This window comes from Gallus gallus, chromosome 7, assembly GCF_016699485.2.
Source record: "Gallus gallus isolate bGalGal1 chromosome 7, bGalGal1.mat.broiler.GRCg7b, whole genome shotgun sequence".
NCBI lineage: Eukaryota > Metazoa > Chordata > Aves > Galliformes > Phasianidae > Gallus > Gallus gallus.
The window spans coordinates 33202247-33219364 of NC_052538.1; the positions used below are offsets into that span (position 1 = coordinate 33202247).

At 40.8% G+C, this 17118-nt stretch overlaps 1 long non-coding RNA gene across 18 annotated transcripts in view; it reads left to right on the forward strand.

Moving 5' to 3' along the window:
* The window catches only part of LOC107053852, a 195570-nt gene that overhangs the window by 18298 nt on the left and 160154 nt on the right, over nucleotides 1–17118 (forward strand). The gene's annotated exons all lie outside the window — the stretch shown is intronic.

A 17118-nucleotide genomic window follows, 5' to 3' on the forward strand; every position in this document is an offset into this window, starting at 1 on the left:
TGCCAGACAATGCATTAGGTTTTAGGTGTTGTGTACGTTGTAAGAATCCCTAGAGGTTACTGTGCCATCAATTAATAACTTTGCCCTTCGTTGCCATGTCACTGTTCTCTTCATCATAAGTCAAAGCTGACAATTGTGGCAGCATTTAAGTGGGCAGTTTCTAAAGGACGTTGTACAGTGAATGCAGGACGAAAGGGGCTGGGTGCTTCCATGGGGCTGATGCCCCCTCAGGGTGTTAGTGGCAACCAGCAGCTCTGGCATTCATGTTTTGGTCAAGGCTATGAATGGGTCCCTAACTCCAGCAGAGCTCCCCAGGTGAACAGTTTGGAAAATAACTGATTTTATAATCATGTATAAGTTATGCTTAGACATTTTTTAACTGAGGCTGCTGGCTGAGCGCTGCTGGGTGCCGTGGAACGTGAGCAGCGCTATGAATATCAGGAATGCTAATAATGGGGTCCCATTTCTAACTCGGGAACAAGAGGTTCGTTGCATGCACATAACTTCCATGGGCAGGCATTCCTCTTGTCTTGCTGCATGTGGGGTGTGGTTCTGCGTGAATAACCCCGGCTTTTAAAAAGAGGGTTGGAAGACAGTCAAATAATTGTTTCTTTGCCAATAACCGTAGCATGGGGAGATGCCAGGCTCAGGCTTTAATCCTGAAAATGAATCCAATGCAGTGAAGGAATCAAATATAGAGTGCAATTCGAGATGGAGATCTTCATTGTTTTTTCTTTTTTCTTCTTTTTTATTTTAAATGAATGGATTAATTAATCTATCAGAATTATCTGTGGAAACATTGGACAATTCATTGCAATTCTTGCTATTAAGCAATTAATTGTCTCCAAGGTGTTTAATATGAAGCATTAAAGCCAACAGCATAGGTCAGAGGGAAAGTATCAGAAGACTGCCTACACAAGCATCTGCATGTTTGACTTTTTTGCTCCAGATTCCTGGCTATCACTGTCTTCGGATACCTAAGAGGGCCACAGTTGTCATAAGCATGTCTTAAGTGGTTACTTCAGAATTGTCCTGGGATGGTATCGAGCCAATCCAACAGCTTTCTTGCATGAAATATGCACAGCGGAAGAGGGAGAGAGGGAAGAGGAATGTGTGGCATTCCTCTGAGCCTTTCTGGCACAATTGTCCTGGTGGTACTGTTACAGTGGGTGTAATCAAGAACAGCCTGTGGCTATGCTGCAGCACACGAAGCTCCTTTTCTGCCCCTGATATGGCACATGACTGCAGCCTGGCTGGTGAGGCTTGCAGCTACCAGCACCTCACGGCGTGCTCTTCTTCTGTAACCAACACAGATTTGACGTGTTTAGGAATCTGCCCTTATATTTTAAGACTCCATGCAAATGTGGTAATAATAACTACACTGACATTTGCTTTTGCTTCTGTATAGTATGTCTTTAATATGATTACTACCCTTAACATTTAAGGGAAATTTGACAGTTATGTAATCCCTTCAACGTTTAAGTACAACAGGAATCTATTATTAAGTGCAGTGGCTGGAAATGGAGCACTTTTTTTCATTCACACTATAAACAGTTATGTTGGATTAGTAATCCCGCTTGTCAGAGTTGTTCACTGTTTGATATTAATCAGTAGGTTTATGAAAGGTGCAATAGAAGGCAGAAACGAATGGTAAAGATGATGTAAACCTTGGTTCCATAAAATCAGCCTCTATCTAATACTTAGGTTTACAACGTCTGTTTCAGTGACCATTAGACTAAGGGGAAAGGAAGTACTGCATTATGTAATGGCACCCCTGAATATCTTTTGTTAAACGTATATTTAGTTTTTCACACTGTATGCAATAACAGACTGATGAAATCCAAGACGTTTGAGAACATTCTTGGATTGTTTTTGCAAAGAGTATGTTTTTCAGACTGTTGCATAGATCGACTGTGATACAACCTGGCAAAATGCTGATCAAATATTACACGAGAAAATGAATAACATTTCCTTTTGTTGCTTATCCACAATTAAAATCATGTGCATATCACTTCACCTGAATATTTCTACCTAATTTGTGGGTTTGTTATCTTTAAGCTACATAATTAATTTCTGTATCTTGCAAACTGTGTAGCAGTGTAGGACTATTTTGATTTTTTTTTTAACACTTCAGAATCCCTTCCTACATGTTCATGCAGCATGCATAGAAGAGCCAAGTCCTTTGGTTGCAAATGTCATCTTGTGAGATCTTTAGATGATCAAAGTGAAAATGACACCATTGTAGCACAAGATGTCTTGAAACAGTGAATATTAAATTATCATGATTGGTTAATGAACATGCATGATTAATGAAACAAAACATAGGGATATAATAAAGGCTTTTCTTGTAACTGTCAGTCATTTCCGTACCCAAATGCTTCCAGATATGTCCCCTATACACCTAACTTAATAGTTAGCACGTATCTATATGCATATAATAGTATACAGTAGTGAAATCAAATTGCAGTGTATGACCTCTCCATTAAAAGTGAAATTAAACTTTAATAACAAAGTTAACATGTTTCTCTGCCTAGGCTTGTTTGGAGGTGAGGTTTTTCCCCTTTTTAAAAATCCTGCTCTTTACAGTTCTGTTTTGTGTCTAACATAATCTTCATTAAACTGCACTAGTCTTTGTCAAGCTATGTGTATCTTTCACCGATCACTTTTAATGCAACATGGCATTAGTTTCTTTTTTTAATTCTCGTGTCTAAATTTAGAGTTTACTTGGGGAAGGATCAAAGGTGTCAAAAATCTGCATCACTGCCTCATTATCAATCACTGCGATATTTTTGGAGAAGTCATTTGATGTGCATTGTCGGACCTCCTACCTAGCATCACAGAAGGCTGTGCATCAATAAAATTAACTTCTGTCACTCAAACCAAATTGGGCTGAGGCAATCCTGCCAATGTATAACGCAAGGAGAGGGACTGATCCCGGAAGCATTCAAACTTCCTTTGGAACAGCAGAGTAATTTAATTAATCAGCTTCTGGGTGATTTCCCAGAGCTGTCTGTATGTCTCAGATGAAACCCAATGAGAGGAAAATAGATCACACCTACTACAGCCAATGAAAGGAGAAGGCTGTGATCAAACCAGATATGTAAAGTGGAAGTGATGGGTGGATTGGACTCTTGCTTGTACTATCCTAGGACATCTCCCTTTATGGGGTCAGGCTGGGAGAGCTGGGTCTGTTAAATCTGGAGAAGAAAAGGCTCTGGGGAGACCTCATAGCAGCCTTTCAGTATCTAAAGGGAGGCTATAAAAAGGAGACTCTTTAGTAGAGTGCGTTGTGAGAGGAGAGGACAAAGGGAAATGGTTTCAAACTACAAGAGGGGAGATTTGGTTTGTGTATAAGGAAAAGTTTTTACAGTAAGGGTGATGAGGTACTGGTACTGGTTGCCCTATGGATGCCCCAACATTCAAGGCCAGAATGGACAGGGCTCAGAGCCTCCTGATTGAGCTGTAAGTGTCCCTGTCTGTTGCAGAGGACTTGGACTAGATAACTGTTAACGGTCCCTTCCAACTCAGATGATTCTGTGACACGGAACAGTACTCAGCTGCTCCTCACCTGTTAAGCCTGGAGGAGGGAGCTGTGATTTAGCATGCTGTGGCTTTGTACTCAGTTCCCTGTTGATCTGGAGGAAGTTGCTCCAGCTCTTCCCAGAGTACAGGATACCTCTCATCTTTTGCCAGCTCTGTTCCACAGAGCAGCTTCTTGCGGTGGGATCATCACCCTCACTGCAACATCTGGAGATCTACTCTGCTGCAGAGAGTACCTGGGGCTCCCATCCCAGGGCATCAAGGTGATAAAAAGACATAAAGAAGCTTCTCCCTAGCCCACCTACCATATATGTTATTTTTTTTTGCTTGAGGTTGTGTTAGTGAGAGTCAGGAGAGGTGAACACATCAAGAAACTAGAATCAAGAGACAGAGTAGACTTTTCGGAGGCCTTTTAGCAAAAGAGTCATTTCTGCTAAGTGTTACTAACCCTGGAGCACTTTTCTTTGTTTTAGAATGAAAGGGATGGATTTGTTCTTCAGTATCTATCTCCTTATTTTTTATAACTGCTAGCTCATCATCCAGTTGCCACTCTTTTTCCTCCTCTTCCACACTTATTTCAGGTGCTCAATACCATACTGTATTTATATATGATATAATCTGCTCAGGACATGTACTTGGAGATGTACTTGGCAGTCTTCCTTCTTCCCATGAAACCATCAATGGCCCAAGGACACGTCCCTCATCCATGTTTAGTGAAAGATTTTATTATTTTCTGAATGCTTCATGAAGAATGGTGGGGTTTTTGTCAGCTTTGAGAAGGGAATTTTGTTCATTTCTTGGAATTCAAGCAGTTCCGTAGCTGCATTTTGCCACAGAAGTTATCCAGTTTTTTTCTTCTTCTTTCCTCACTGGTGAATATAATGCTACAAAGTCCTTAAAGCACTGAAGAAACTACTGAGCTTTTTATCCTCTCAAGAAAAGGTAGCAATTTATGGAGAGACTGCAGAAAGGCAGGATTAGGGGATTTTAGAAAATATAAACGTATTCCTTTTTGAATTGCATAGGCCTTTCTGAAGATATCAGTCCCAAGGAAAATGTGTGACTGTAGAATAAATGGATGCAAAGTTAAAATTGGAGTTTGGACGAAATCGCTGCTTGAGCACTCTAATGTGTGTGGGGATGGATGCTGTCAAATCTCTGGCTTTCTTAGATGACTGTTTTGGTATTGTCTGTGATACAAATATTTAGACTTTGATCTACTTGTAAAGCCATAGAGGTTTTGAAAATTTTCATAGTATTTCCCCATTTCCTGAGCCAAGGAATGGATTTTTTCCAAAGTCTAAGTCAGCTTGTTTCATCTCAGAGAAAATAATGTTATTTCAGTCTACCTGGTGAGACCACTGGAATATGTGCATTTCTGTGTGAGTACACATCAAAGGCTCAGTTTTCTGCAAACATTTCTTGAAGAAAAAAATCTAAAAAGGACAAAAGATCTCTATGTAATACATAATTGCACTGTCTTTTGTTATAATATTCCTCAAATTTCAATTAACAAGAAAGACTGGCCGCACATGTTAATTCAAATGAAATTTTATTGAATTTTATCAATTTAATGGTATAGGACATGAAAGGAAATGGTCTTAAAAATATCAGCAGAACACTAACTGGCAATAATGTTAATTGGCTTCTCTGTGCTCTTGTACTGCTGTGGGTGCTTGGATAAGTCAGTTGGAAAGAAAGAGATAAACATGTATGACTGTGCTGGGTGAGAAATTGTTTCAAGAGGCCGAACTATTTCATGGCAAGAACTGGGCCAAAATATTAAGAATTACAACATTTTATAAACCAGCCATCATCCTTTCAGTGTTTGAGACAATCAAGCTTCAGCTTGTCATTAAAAAAGAAACTGTTATGTTTTCAACTTTTTTGGACTTTTGAGATGGCTTGTTAAATTAAGTGCAAGAAGAAAAATGGATAAATCCAACAATTTATTAAAGCTTGGGAAAAAAAAAAGTCTTGAAAACAAACTTTCAAAGAATTCTGGCAGAATCAGCCATTCTCCTATTAAAAAGGAAAAAAAAAATGTAATGACAATTAAAAGATACATTTGATTTCTTATCTTCTCAATTTCAATACTTTACCATATAGTCCATATATTAATTATTATTTATTCTAAATGCTATTTCGGTTGGGACTATCATTATATACTACTTATTAGGAATTCAGCAGCAGTGGTATTTTTGTTAGTAGGGAAAAGCACGATTCAGGTCATCTTCTTTTCTGTTCATTGTCAGCCTTTGACGTGCCATGGTCCTGGCATAGTTCATTACGTCTAATTCTGGGCTGTGCTTTACTCCTACTTCAACCTCCAGCCAAACTCCTAAGCTGAATTAGCGGCCTCATCTTAAAACATATTTTACTGTTGAAAGTAAATAAACTGTGAAAACCCTAACCTAGGAGGCAGTAATTATCAGTGTGAGAGAAACCTATCAAAGCATGATAGAAAGGGCAAAGCCAACCAGATCTTTGGAAGAGTCACCCCTTTAAAACACAAGATAAGTAACTATTCACATTTGTGTACTGTACTTTTTCTTTAAATTTAGTCTTTGTGACTGACTCTCTGTTGCCTCTCAGAAAGACAACTGTGGGGTTGCCTAATTTTTGTTTCTTCAAGGTTAAGAATATTGATAGGTATCAATTCAGGGCATAATTATTCAAAGGTTGGAAAGTACACCAAACTATTGTCTAGTCTAGATTTTATTTTAGGATCAAACATAAACATGAAGAAACTATAATCCTGGTGTAATGTAGGAATCTAATTAAGACTAATGAGGCAACATTAAATTTAATGTATGATGCATTTTTATATGCCTTACCATTAGAGCTGCAGCAAGCTGTTCATCAGAGCATCGAACTTTGGTGAATCAGCCCCTCCAGGCACTGTTAAGCAATCTGGGATCAGGCCGCCTTCTGCCCATTAGATTGTGTTGGACTTGCAAAGGTCTGAGTGGAAATGGCAGCTGAAGAGATGGGAGACAAGAACTGATCATCTTTGAGGGTTCTCAGGGCGTTGATAAACCAAGAAGATAAATGCATGGCTGTGTGCAACACATTTGAGGAGGTACAAGGCTAAGAGAAAGGCAAGAGCATAATGTGTGCATGACTGTTTTGTAGGCGCATCTAGCAATGGGGATGCAAAATGGCTGAGATTTATGTGATGCAACGTATCAAGAAGAGGTCATGGCAACCTTATTAGTGATGGATGTCTTTGAGATGAACAGTATCTGAATTTGCCCCAGTGGTCAGGGAAGTATGCACTTGTAGCAGGGACTGTGTTAAATGCTGCACACCATCCTCATCAAGTAGCCACAGCTTTTGTAAGAGTTAAAGCCTCACAGCCAGGAGCAAGCATCCCGATCCTTTTGACAACAAAAGAGAAATTGGAGAGATTTAGGAGAATGTGATTGTTATGAAGTGGAACAGAGAGGAAATAAAGATCACCCTCTCAGTCATGGGCCAAAGCAGTACCAAAGAGGTGAACATGAAGAAGGTGCTGAGGAGTGATAGTCATAGAGAGCTTGTGGAGGAAGGCTCAATGAGCCCAATTCAGAGTATCACAGCTTACACTGGCATGGTGAAGGTCACACATGAGCTGCATAGGCTGAGTCGTGGCTTTGTGAGCTCGTGGGCTCCTGGTCAGCTGGTGACTGCCAACTGCTGTGAGATGGAGCCAAGCGTGAGGAGAAGATGATGTAGGGAGCAGTTGATGGGTGTGGAGAGCAGGGGACAGAGCCAGTGTCAAAGTGTACTTCAGCCCTGCTACTCCGAATGCTGAGTTTTAGCTTACTACATCCTGAAAATTCATTCCAGTTTATATTATTGTATGTGTTAGTGATAGCTTGAGTGGTTGAGACTTTGAAATATTTCATCTACACATGAAATTGGAATTTTTTTTTTCCTGTGGAATATAGCCATGGAAACCAGTAGTCTGTGCTGGAAAATAGATGACTGGAAATGTTCCTCGGTGACTAACTTGCTACAAGATGTTATTATAAGTGCATACAAAGTTATGCTTTTAACAACAAACAAATGCTGTGTCCTGGTTTTGCATTAGAGATTGCTTCCTTGGCAGCAAAGCTGGTCCAAGGTAGGAGCTAATGTTGGGATGGCTGGAAGTGGTGCTGGTAGGAGGGCAGAAATATTTACTGAGCACATTTGGGCTGGGGGTGGGACATCATAGAGAACCATGAGAGCTCAGCAGGGTGCAAAAAGGCAAGGAGGATGGGAAGGAGGAGGGTGGGGGGCAACATATTCACAAGTGCTTGGGTACTGACCCAGCTCCCTTCTGTCAGGTGGGGGATGGACAGGACTTCAATGCGAGCCCAACACTGAGAGTTTTTACAGTCCCCTGCTGTGTGTGTAACACACTCAGACCACCCGCTCACCCCAACCCACGCTGTGGGAGAGGCAGAGAGAAAGCACATGTGAGGGGCTCATTTTTCTACCGTGTAGGTCTGCTCTTTCTTTTCCTAAGGGTGTATGCATGTGCCTACCTGTGTAAGTTGAATGCTGTCTGTGCTTGCTCTGTGTTTGGTCCTGAACAGCAGGTAAATGGAGGATGCACGTAAACCATGAGCTGTACAGGTTTATGGAAACAGCCAACTCATGTGACTTTTCCATTCCTTCTCTGGTGCTCTCATCCATTCACAGAAAAATCAAAAATGCAGGAGTGAGCTTTGATGTACTGTTAGTTCATGAATTTATTTTTGTGTTGCTGTCTCTTCTCTGACACCCTCATCCATTGCTTCAGCTGGATAAATGTTTCATTAATGACCAGTCCTCCTGTTTGAGGTAGCAGCATGCCCACGTTTTGTAATACATGCATTGGTTTTGTTTTGGTTTTTGTTTTTATTTTACCTTTAGGATTTTGTTTTCTCCTTGAGCTCTCCACTCAGTGTTTACCATCTGGGTATATGGATCTTATAGACCCTGGTGCTCCCAGTGTGGGTTCCTTCACCCACTGCTGTGAGCACCAGTCCTGTGGGCATCACTTGTCTGCTGGGCTTTGTGACACCCACACTTGCTGCAAACAAAGCTAGCAGGGTAAGGCATTTGGAAGTCTCCTGAAATCCTACAACTCAGTGTTTAGTCAAATTCAAGGGAAAGTGCAACAGAATAAGATACACCTACCTGCCTGTCCTAGTTGTGTGAGTGCTGTTTGGATGTAGGTCAAATTCCTTGAAGGAGGTAAATACCCTTTCTCTCTTGGATTCCTGCAGCGAATGGCTTTTCCTTCAGAAATGGAGCATTGCCCTCCTTTTCAGCCAGCGTCCTTCAGCTCTCCCTCTAAAACAACTAGTGTTGCCACAGCTTGGGATGCCTGTCTGATACGTAAGCACACACTGGGGTAGCTGATAGAGAACCACCCAGATGAGCCTCAGATAGGATTCATAAATTGTACGTGGATCTGCTGGATGTCAGGAAGTGTTACTCACTGTGAGCAGTTTGACCAAACTTGTTTCCCCACTGACAAGCAGTCAAGGTGGTTTTTACATAAATAACCTCTGAATGAAGCAAATAGGTGGTTTGTGCCGAAAAGCATTGCGGGGTTCTCTCTGCAAGGCTGTGCTCAGCTTCAACGTGCAGCAAGCAGGCAGAGCCCAGGGCTGGTTTTAATCTGCTCCCTAAAACCCCTGTCTCCATAGGGACCCTCTCTTGGAAAAAGTAAATCATGGGCGGCAATCTGGGAAAGCCTGATACTTCCCACCTCCTCAATAGGTAAATTGCCCTGTTAGGATTGCGATCCGTGCTCCTGTCCTCATTTTTCATATCTCACTTAAAAAAAAATAAAAAAAAAATAGAAAAATATCTTCCAGGGACTTCAAGTTAAGCAAAGGCACTTTAGAGTCTTTTTTCTAATGTCATTCTGAAGTTAAAAAATAATTTGACTTCAAGGGAGATACGGCCCAATTTTTTAAAAACTTAATAGGATTAGTCATGGGAACTATTTTTAGCAAAAGTTCAACTTTATCCATGTATTTTAATGTGGGAAAAGTGTGTCCTTTTCCCTCTGCTAATGTTTGATGTATTCCAGCCCTCCTGCGAGTGTGTTTGAGTATCTTAGGGGCTCTGGAGTGGAGGAGAACTTCCTCTCGGATTCTCTCTGTTTTCTTTCGTGAAAATGACATTCCTAAGCTGTTTCACTTTCTGACAGGAAATGGAGCCTTGCCAAAAATGATTAAAGTCCAAGAAAGCATAACAGTTCCAAAGCTGCAGCAGTTCTTTAGGAGTCCCGAGTTTGACATTGTGTCAAACAAATGTGAAATATTGTTTAATAAATTTGAATAATACAGGGAAAGGGAAAAATGGTTCTTGGCTTATAATGCTGGTGCTCTTTATTAAGTCTGTAAAGGACTGCCTAGCTCTAATAAATTGAAATATATACATAAATATACTTGTGCATGGATAACAGTTTAATATTGTAGTATATATTGAACCGCACACGCGCACCCCCCACCCGCAGACATTGATTTATACACATGTAAGTCCATATGTATTGATAGGTATATGTAGACCTGATCACAAGTTAGACTGTATTTATACACGGAATTACCTTTTGCAGGCAACCCATGCACTGCTTCGTTTAAGCAATATCTTAGGTTTTATTTATAAGGTGTGGCATGAAATTACGACTTTATGAAAATAATCTAATGCTAGATAAAACTTGCTAACGCTCTCTCAATGGCTTTTAATTCTTTGTTTGCCCAGTGACTGCAATCTGCAGCCTCTGGTGGTGCCAGCTCACACCTTATCGAGTAACTCCAGCGTTATGAGAAGGGCCGTGCGAGGCTCACTAAAAGCAGTGAGAATTAGATGGCACCCCATAGCCTGCTTCTGCCACCTTTGCACGTGTAGAAACTCCTCCTGCCAGAAGGCCTACCAGTTCCTGAAGTCCGACAGTTCTCAATATTGGTTTATTAGCACAGAGGCTCTGCTAGAATGAGCCAGAAATTTCTGTGCTGTCAGCCCCAGGTGTTAAAAAGTTCTGTCAGGCTTCCGTAGTCCTAAGGTTACTTTTAGGTTAGGAACCCACAAAATAGCTCCAACCCCCTCTACATTAATAAGTTGGCTTAGTTTCCTTTGGCTTTTGATCCTGCTGGGTTCACTGAAATCACATTTTCAAGTTGTTCTCTGACCACAGGGCTGGGAATTTCCTTTTCTTTTTCTTTTTCTTTTTTTTCCCTGTTTTTCTTTATTTTAAGGCAAAAGCTGAATTACATCATCACCAGATTCCAGGACTTTAAAAATGACTCCAATGACTCAAGACTCAGTAAAATCAGGGCAGTTGGCAACTTTGCTAGAAAATGTGAAGAGTTGCTTTGTTGGTTCCTGCAAGGAGGCCTCCACATTTTTCCCTTCTGTCAGATACATTGCTTCTCCAGCAAAATATATCAAATATTCAGGAACTTATAAGAGAATAAAAATGTTCCGCTGACGCTGTCTCGAAGACAAAACATTCTTTAAGTGAGATGCATTTCAAAGCAAAGCGATGGGAAAGGTTGTAATTTTTCACTGCTTGTACGGGACTGTGGTGCTATTTGTTTGAAGGGAGTCATTTTTTTTTATCAGTTTTCCAAACAGCATTGGAGATTTTTGCCTTGGCCGAGCGGAGCCGGGATGGTACGTACGTCATTCAACCCAGACAGCGATTCGTGGCTACTTCTCAGCCAAGCTAAATTGATCAGACCAGTCAGTCAATGTCATTGAGCACTATTTGTCACTTCATAAGCAGCCGCAATCTGCTGCTCTATAAATGCAGAAGGACCGTCGAATAAATCACATCAAGCAGTGGGAGTAGATTGTATCCCTTCATCCATAATTGGTGCGCTCTTCTCTTGTCACTTTTGCTCGTTCCCCGCGATGCCAGCGCCGATTGACACTGACAAAGGAAGAGCAGCTGCTGTCAGAGGCGCCGGGTCTGTCTGCTGCTCCGCTTAGTAGTTATCTATCATCATTTTGTATTAACATCCCCCAAAAAACAGGCTTAGGACTTCTCTGTCTGGTCTATTGATGACATATGGAGGGTCTCTGCTAGGCGATGGGGGGAAGAGGATTGCTGCGATAGGAGAGCTTCTGGTTGCAGCCACTTACTGAATCCATCAGGGGTAGGAGTCTTTGCTGCTGTGTGGGCTGCTGCTAATTTTGGAGGGGAAAAATATATGAGGGGAGCATGAAGGTTTGTTGTAAACAGCCTTTCTGGAGATGCATGAATCTTTGTTCTCTGCTGGTGCTGGGATGCTTTATGAACTATGCTTTCGCGAAGCGATGGTGTACTTATACAGTTACCAAAATAGGGAAGAGGAACATATTGAAGCATATTAGTGACTGTTTAGCCTGCACACACACGCAAAATAAACAGTAAAACCTATCAGGTATGGTTTTTGGCAAAAAAAAGCACCCACCCATGTTTTCTAAGCAGACAGATGAACGGAGCAGATCTTTGTTATGAAGGTGTGCCAGGCTACAAACTTTTTTTCCTGGAGAAATGCTGCTCACCATCTCCTGTTAATATATGAGCTTGATCAGCATGCTCAGCCCTAGTGTGGCAGCAGAATACCCGTATCACAACAACAAGCTCAGGGAGCAAAATATCCTGTTTGCTTGTAAAAAGAGCGTGGCTCAATGTACTATCGCTGAGAGTACAGCCCTGGGATGTTGGGGCTCCAGCAAAATGGTCTGGATCCTTTATTTTTTGTAGGTGAAAAAGTCTTGAGTCTCTGTTTGCATACGTGTAAGAAAGCCACTCATGCAGGGGAGTAGTGAAATGCTTGTTTTTCAAGGTGCTCAGCGTAAATGTCATGTTCCTGGCAGGAGTCAGTGCAGGACCCAAAGGCAAGCAGCAGTATCATACGCTTCCTGCAGTTTTTAGTCTGGGATGCAAAATCTGAGTGAGGATGTCTCTTGACCCATGTGCACAGATAATGAGCAATTTTCCTTTCTGTGCAGAAGAAATTGTCCTGAAAGCATGCCAGAGACCTTAGTAATAGGTAAGCAGTACCAGCGATTTTATCTATAAAAGGCTTAAATCTGTTAATATTCATATAAATTCCACCATAAGAACAACCAACGTTCAAAAGAAAATTCAAAGCGATTGATCATGAAAGTATTCCTCACTATAGATGACTTTGACTTGTTTTTGAGTCAACGTAATAGAAATGTTATGCTTAAAAACAAACCGTAAGACAAATGAACGTACGACATATTGCTGAACAGCATCCAGAGGAGGCAGCTTACATAGGAGTGCATTCACTGTCAACATCTGATACTGAAAAGGTCAATAGTTAATTAAATAATCCATCACCTTAGGATAGAGAGCAGTCCTCACTTCTGACAATCAATGACAGAAATATTAAAAGGTCAGAAAATGAGTTACTATATATTGTGTTTTCTTATTGTGCATTATAAAGATGTGGCTTGTGTTGGGAGGCACGAGCATGAAGATAGGTAGGAAGAAATATTAGCTGTTGTCCAAATATTTTCTGAAATGCTCTTTTACTAGGCTTCTTTATGTGTTCGCTTCTGGAATGATGGGCCTCAGAGACGTAGTAAACTTCCATGTCCACTTAAAACAACAATTTAGGAATAAACCACAGAATTTATCAGACACTTTGCTTAATAATTCAGGCAGTTTTAGGAACATTTTTCTCCTGTTCCTCTTGAGGTCATACTGGAATAAACTGGGTGAGTACTTTGTTGACCCTCAGGTATGGTTTGGATAGGAAGTGTTATGTTGGGAACACAAGGCTGGAAAACCTTCTCCCAGAAAACAGGGAGCTTGAGTGCCAGTTTTCTGGACCCCCCACAGCTGCTGTGCCTGCCCCTGTGCATAGGCTGCTCCTTGCTTTGCATGGCTGGCACCTGGATCTGGGGTTGTCCTCATGGACTATTTATTAGACTAGTTGAAGTGTGGTGATGATTTTTTCCTTGTGTTTTTCAAAATGAGTTGTGATTTTCTTCTAGATTGCTGAATGGAAAATGTGTCTTATGTATGGGTGAAAGCAGAACTGCCTCAGGTTTCTATGACCAACACACACTGGGTGATGCCTTCCTCCTTGCTCCTCTTCCATGGGTGCACCACAGCATATGCCTTCCCCTCCCTCATTGCTGTACAGCATGGAACAAATACATATTTATTGCTCTCTGTTGCTGCTTGCCCTTTTTTTCTCCAGTCCATTCCTGGTACGTAGCTACACCCTGCCTGAGTGTATGAAAGTCACCATGCTCAATTCTGGCAAGTGTTATATGATTATTTTATCTCTCGCTATAAAGCGTTCCAAAAGACTTTGTGTGAGAGGCAATATAAAAATAAATTGAATTGAACTATGGCTTCACCTTCCCACTCTTTAGTGCAGAAACCTTTAGAGCAAAAACTGCAATATAACGACAAAGGAGGAGATTAGGGCTGTGTTAAGACCGTGTCAGGAAAGAGGTGATGCTGTATGACAGGTCCAACCCTTTGTGAGCAGTTTGGTTTTGCAATGGGCTGTGTATTAATTAGATTTTAGGCATGTTCGCAACTGGGAAAAAGCCTATTTGTATTTTCAGTGGGAAGGTTATTTTAAGCCATGAGAAAGGTATTAGATACTATCTACCATGGTGTATTTGTACAAACAAAGGTCTACCTGATGATTGTGCAAACATCTGTTCTGCTCTTACCCAACATTGCACGGTTCATTAAAATTTACCCTGCTGGCCCCTGAAAGGCCAGCTCTGGAAGCACGTCATCTTACAGGATCCACAATTGCAATGATTTGTCTTCTAAAAGAAAATAATCTTAGCTTAGGGTAATAAGCATTTTTTTTTCTCTCCAGAAATATGATTTTATGTTTTACAATGCATGCTCAATAAATTGCATTAATAAATGACTCGTAGTTCACAAGAAGTGCTGTATTTTGACAATATCAGCCAACCTTTCCATTTGTTTAAGCAGGAAAAGTGGGGAGCCAAAATAAAGCTGTTACAGAAGAAATCTCAAGAATGTTTATGAAACTCTGCTCTAGCTACATTTATTAGGAGTTGAAGCATAGTCTTAATTTGTCATGCAGAATTCCAGGGGAGTGAGTAATTTCTAGAGCTTCTCTAAATACCAGGACTTAATATTTTTTCTGTAGCAATTTGTTTGTAAACATGGAGTGAATTGTATAGGTTGCAACGTGACAAAAAGGTATCGAGGATTTGTCATCTTCTGCTAGCAGCTGTTGGGTTTATTTTATAGCATCTCATGGGGTTTTTCAGATAAATGCACTGCTTATGGCAAGTGAAGGCACCCTGAGGTTCTCTGATGGTGGGCGCACACCAGGTTGAGCTGCAGTAAGCTGTTTGTTGGGGATTTAATCGCTGCACTCTCACCAAGGTGTCACCTGCAGAGTGCCCATGTCAAGCAAGGAGATGAGTTCCAGGCAGGGTGGTAATCTCCCTTCTGATAGAGGTGCTTTGAGCATCGCTTCTCTGATATAAAGACTGCAAGCCCAGCTTCTCAGGGGTGACTTTTAAGAGAACAGCTCAGATGAATTTTGCTTGCCAAACTCCCTGGTGTTGCAGGAACATGGTATATTTGTTCTCCTCTTCTTTAGGCATACTGTCTATCATGGTGATGTTTGCTCTCTTACGTTCTGGTCTGAGGTTGTGTCTATATATACCCAGCATGACAGGGACGGACCTGCAGCTCAGCTGCTGCTGAGGAACTCATATCTGCTGAGTCTACTTTGAGATTAGTCTTGGACTGAGATTGGCATGATCCCGTGGACTGGCTCCCTGTTACTGGTGGGACTGGCCACATTCTGTGGACTCTTCAAAATTAGATATACTTAGCATGTTTGCTGAAGATTCCTTCCATAATTCCATGCTGTCATTTGCTGGAGTCAGTAGGGCAGCGCACATCTCCAGAAGCACAACCATCAGTTGTCTCAGTCCCTAGGCTCAGCTGACCACCCTAGTGCTCCTGGAGGCCAAGTCAGCTCTTGGAGACTATTTGAGACTTGGGACAGACATAAGACTGCCTCCACAGGACTCTCTATCCTTTCAAAGGGTTTTTTTATGGCTTTGGATAATATGGCAGTGACTGCTTGTCTTCAGTAGTACGTCAGTTCTCATGGTCTCCTGCTCACTGGATCGATTACACCATGTCAGACAAACAGAGCAAAAGTCATCATCTAAGGGGAAAACCCACTCGTTTCTCATTGCATTCCCAACCACTTCAGAACCTCTGCCAGCACATGTTAATTCTGATAACATTTCAAGATACAGCTTAAATGAAATGAAGGTCTTGCTTGCAAGACCATGTTGTCTGAAGTTCTTCCATTGCTCATTTAATTCCAACATAATTAGTACAACTACAGGCTTTGTTGTTATACATGCTGAAGTATAATGGCTGCTATTATAGCAGCTTGCAGGAGCAAAGATATATGGTATTGAATGATATGTCAAGGAAAAATAAACATGTTTCATTTCTTCATTAGATAATGTTTATTTATAGCACAATATATATCTACCTCCACTGTACCATTAAAGTTTTGACTGCTTTTTAACTATAAAATTTGATATTGTTGTGGCAGCTGCACTACTCAAATGATTGCTATAGTACAGCTGTTATCAAAGAGTAAGATTTATAGCTACGCTACATGGTGTAAAGATATGTGCATATTTACTTTGTGTTTTACTACTTATGTCCTATATTTTAATGACACAAGGTGAGATGAAATAGTGAAATAATAAACTCCTTTGGAGCTGCAAAAATGAATGGTCCAATTTGTTTAAAGTTTGATGTTTAATTTTCTATTGTGCTAGCAATGAAGGCCTTTTCTTCTCTGCTATTTTGCTTTACTTAAACACGGGTTACATATTAGTAGTGATCTCAGTTTTTTATTCTGTTTTTACTTTTCAGAGAAGACTTTTTAACTAAGGGAAAACAGTATTCTTGATGAAATATCTCAAGCAATGTTATATCCTATGTGAAAACTGATGTTTTAGCCCTTGGCTAGATTGTTAGGCTGCATGGGCAATTTTCTAGAAACATTATTGAAAGAGTGAGTGCAAAGGGCACTTAGATCCACTTTTACATGGCTACTGCCCTACGTGGTCAGATTGGAACAGCCACATGAAGAATGAAAATAAGTTCAGAAGATCTCAGCAGAGGAAGGGATGGCAAAGTCCAGTTGGCTCACTGGGTGGATCCTGATCACCTGTAGAAAACTCATGTATAGCAAGCTCTACTGCCTACACATCAAGGGAGCTTGTAAGAATGGTCTTTGTAAGATGACGGGTTTATGAGCATAAAGCATTTGTAGGGAGTTTTCTTGTTGCAATTTCGTTTCGTCAGCGAGCAATGTCTTTTTGTGTGTCCTCTCTAGTTTTTCACTAATTAGCGTTATTTCAGCAAGAACTGTCTAATCAAATAGGCATAGAAATGGAAGTAGGTTATTTGGTGAAGGCTGAGGTATATCAGCAGATAACACGTGACACAGATTAAGTGTGATATATAATCTTGTGAATAAGGGGTGAATTTTAATCTCAAGTGTTCTCTGAAACTCCAAAAAAAAAAAAATAAAAACCAACAAA